Here is a 3,666-nt window from a genome sequence, read left to right as displayed (position 1 = left end):
ATCATGGTATAGATTGCTAAGAAAATTTATAAAGTTGGATTTGAGAGGTAGCATTTAAACAATTTGAAAATAAATGACTTTCAAGACCTTATGTGAAAAAGGAAAATGAATAATTAAAACAGGCATTGTCAAACTCATTGGTGTTGAGTACAGAGGTATACTGAAGCTCCTTAAATTAAATTAATGCTAACAATAATAAATATGTATGTTGCTGTATCAACATCAGTGTTGATAATATTTACCTTTATTCATTTTAAATTTGGCTTCTGAAAAATTTATTATAAGGATAAATATATGCACACTAGAGCTGGAAGTAAAATAGCTAGGCTGATCTTTCCCTTTGAATACTTTTCTGCACCTGCCCCTGCACTGCTTTCTTTGGTAACCTATCAGCATTTCTCTACTTGCTCAGAATTTTTATTCTCCTAGAAATCTACCTGACTCATGCTCTTGACTGGTCATATCTCTTACTCCATCTAAGAAACTCCTTTTATTTTCTGACCCTGTTGTTAAGATACCTAGTTGTTTCTTTTTTCAAAATTCAAATTCCTGTTCTTTATTTTATTTTATTTTTCTGATGCCTACAGCACCTGATCTTCCTAGGTTGTCTCCCATCCAAGTACTAACCAGGCGTGACCCTGCTTAGCTTCTAAGATCAGATGGGATTGGGCTTGTTCAGGGTTGCATGACCATAGACAAATTTTTGTTCTTTAAGATAAAATTTATATCAAAGTGTAATACATAAAATGCATAATTTATAAATTTATAGCATGAAAAAATTTTACAAAATGAACATACATAGGTAATCAATACCTAGGTCAAGAAATGGAGCATGACCAGTACCAAAGAAGGATCCCACATATCGCTCCTAATCACAAACCACTTGTCCTACAATATAACCACTGACTTGATTTCTAACACCAGAAATTAGCTGTGCTTGTTTTTGAACTTTATATGAATGAAATCATGTTATTTATATATATTTTTTTATATCTAGCTTTTGTCATTTATTATGCTAGTGAAATTAAATCATGTGTATACATGTAGCTATGGCTCATTTATGATTTTTCTTGACCTGCTTTATAAAACTTACAATAAAGTCAAAATCATGGGCACTTTTGTATATTAGCACTCATAGGTTAACCTCATCCTTTTGAGTGGCTGCCTAATATACTTCACTTACAGTGAAATCAGACAAACATTTATAATATTTCTAATTTTGCCTGACTCTAACCAATGCTATGAAGAGCAGTCTTATAACTTGTATTAACTACACTTTAAATAGAGTATTGATCAACTATATAATGTGTAGAGAGTATCATAAGGAAGAAAAGGAAAGTCAGATAAAAAAAATAAAAGTAAATGCCTGTGGGGAACAAGAGATTCTAGTGAGGATGTTGTCCTTCCTCATTCTGATAGCTGAGGTTTCTCAGCCTAACAGCTCTCCAACTCTCAACCCAGTGCAAATCTTGTCAGCAAGCCTCACTTACACAAAGAGTGCCAGTCAGCTTTCTTAAGCAAAGGAGAGGTCTGACAAACATATTGTTTTATTCAGTGACAGCAGATACTCTCAAGTGTCCTTAATGCACAAATATGAATGAGAAATCTTGACTCATGAAGTCTATGAAGAGAAACATAATAAGATCCCAGAACGAAATATGAAGTGTTAACTTATATAAGTATCCAAAATGAATCTTCAAAATACCCCTAAAAAACAAACAAACAAACAAAACACTGATTTGTTTTACAATCCTGTTGTGATTTCCAGCTTTAATACTGGAAATTGTGGTACATTTAAAGGTTCATAATCTCTAATGTCAAAAGACTTGGGAACAGGGATCTTTTTGTTATTTCAAAATGTGACTTTTAAGTCTCATCTTCTTTGCCCAAACAAAGAGCAATAGGGGGTATTTTTTGATACGTGATAATCTTATAGTGCAGTTATCCATATCCTTCCTTCCCAGATGAGTTAAGAAAAACAAGCTGTTATCCAGCAGTGAAAGAAATTTGTGTTCCACTCTGTAGTGATACTGACAGGGGTTTAGTGACAAGTGTACTTCAGCAGGGTGTGAGCTACAGGATCCAAGAAGACGACAGGGTTAATACCAAGAGATAAGAACAGTAATGGTTCAACTGAGACAGAAGCAATAGGAGATACTCGCCACTTTAAGAATTAGTACAAGCAAAGACTGTCTGAAGGATATATCCAGAAGCAAGATAAACCACATATGACCTATGAGGAAAGCTATTCAAGCATCTGGTTATCGCTGAATTGAATAGAATTTTTAGGTCTTTAGCAAATCCTCAAGTCTTTGTGGTATCTATGCGTATAATCTTCAATAAAAGTATGTGAAGTATTTAGATTTACTCTCTGTCCTAGCTACATCATAGCATAGTTCTTGTTTTGTAGCAAGAAGTGTATCCTGATAGCTGCAGAGGCTGCTGTCTTGCCTGCATGCCCATTTGTGTTTAGAGAAAAAAGGAATCTCTTGTGGCATCATAGGCTATAATCACTGTGTCTTTTATTTTCTATTTCTGGTGCTTTGACATCTGGGCCTTGCTGACTCTGAAAGGACAGCCCCTCCCATGGTTTGCTAGTTCTGGGAGATAGTAAGCAAATAGCTTATGAGCATGCTTCTCAAACACAGACCAACCAATCCAGAGCTCCAATCCCCACCAACTCTTTCACCACACTCTCACACTGTGGAACACTGTCCACCTGCCCTAGCAACCCTAGGATTAGGTAGCTGACCACTAGGGGTAGCCTCTATACTCAAAGACTGCTAAAATTGTTCAAACTAGCCAATTCTAAGCCTGTTTATCCTGCTTCACACACTGCTTCCTGTGATGATCACAATAAAGGCTCTTGCCCACAATTCCTACTTCTTTTCTGCCTCCTGGCTGACCTTGGTGTTTCCCCCATGAGGCACCCCCATAGCATGGTGTGCCTCCACTTCTTGGGGACTACGAGTAACATACTACCTTTTCAATGGCAATTGTTTCATGACCTGTGGCCTTACTAGAACTTAAATTTTATATTATTACCCTATTTTATAAGCTATTCAAATGTATGTGTTGTGTTAACAAATTATAAATACTTTAAAAATACTGAACATTTTGCTTTACTAAAGCTAAAAAGTAGCTGCTTATCTCAATATGATGGAGCAACCACTACTCATTGGAATAACTCATAAGGACTTTATCTCTGAACAGAATTAAAATTTCAGATTAGCAGAAAGTTATTGCTTATGTTTATTGGATTTTCTCCTGCATCCCACATCAGACACTGCTCTAGAATTATACTTTGGCTATAGAACTTATACAACTCAATAGCAAGAAACCAAAAAAAAAAAAAATCCTATTAAGAATAAGCAGAGCATCTGAACAGATATTTTTCCAAAGAAGACATAAATATGGCCAGCAGGTACATGAAATGGTGCTCAATATCACTAATCATCATGAAGATGCAAATCAAAACCACAATGAGATATCAATTCACACCTGTTAGAATGGCTAACATCAGAAAACAAAAGATAAGAAGTGTTGGCCAGAATGTGGAGAAAAAGGAACGCTTGTATACTATTGATTGGAATATTAATTGGTACAGCCGCTATGGAAAACAGTGGAGGTTCCTCAAAAAATTAAAAGTAGAACTACCATATGATC

The 3,666-nt window shown here is 35.5% G+C and overlaps 1 protein-coding gene and 1 pseudogene across 1 annotated transcript in view; both read right to left on the bottom strand.

The window, feature by feature from the left end:
- Positions 1 to 3,666, bottom strand: part of NRG3 (neuregulin 3) — a 1,091,888-nt gene that overhangs the window by 45,758 nt on the left and 1,042,464 nt on the right. The window lies entirely within an intron of this gene.
- LOC111736558 lies at positions 579 to 697 on the bottom strand (annotated as a pseudogene).

The sequence above is a fragment of the Pteropus vampyrus genome, unplaced genomic scaffold (assembly GCF_000151845.1).
Source record: "Pteropus vampyrus isolate Shadow unplaced genomic scaffold, Pvam_2.0 Scaffold20, whole genome shotgun sequence".
Lineage (NCBI taxonomy): Eukaryota > Metazoa > Chordata > Mammalia > Chiroptera > Pteropodidae > Pteropus > Pteropus vampyrus.
Note: the sequence above shows the minus strand (reverse complement) of the source record. Positions and strands in the feature narration are given on the sequence as shown.